At 71.1% G+C, this 284-nt stretch overlaps 1 long non-coding RNA gene across 1 annotated transcript in view; it reads left to right on the top strand.

Moving 5' to 3' along the window:
* The first annotated feature begins 6 nt into the window (after positions 1-6).
* Positions 7-284, top strand: part of LOC106727244 — a 1,289-nt gene continuing 1,011 nt past the window's right edge. The window contains exon 1 of the long non-coding RNA XR_001363409.1: positions 7-120. This is a non-coding gene — a long non-coding RNA (uncharacterized LOC106727244). The remainder of the gene's footprint in view (positions 121-284) is intronic.

Genomic DNA, 284 nt, shown 5'->3' with positions numbered 1-284 from the left:
TCTCCGCCAGGCTCCTGTCCGCCCCCGTTCCTCCCCCGGGGTTCCCGGCAGCAGCTGCAGCCTCGAAACACACCATCCCCTCCTAGCGACTCTGGGGACCCGAGGACCCCGCACGGAGAGGTGACCCTCCGGGGCCTGCCAGGCACTTCCTCCTGCCCCCCTAGCCGGGCGCGTGGTCGAACTGCGGGTGGCTTTAGTGCTGCTCGGGAGTGGAGTGGAGGGGGCCTGGTGACGAGACAGGCCGGACTCCGGGATGAGCTGCGGGCAGGGGTCTCGGGCCAGGT

This window comes from Myotis brandtii, unplaced genomic scaffold (assembly GCF_000412655.1).
Source record: "Myotis brandtii unplaced genomic scaffold, ASM41265v1 scaffold395, whole genome shotgun sequence".
NCBI classification, from domain to species: domain Eukaryota; kingdom Metazoa; phylum Chordata; class Mammalia; order Chiroptera; family Vespertilionidae; genus Myotis; species Myotis brandtii.
This window is presented reverse-complemented; position numbering and strand designations above follow the sequence as displayed.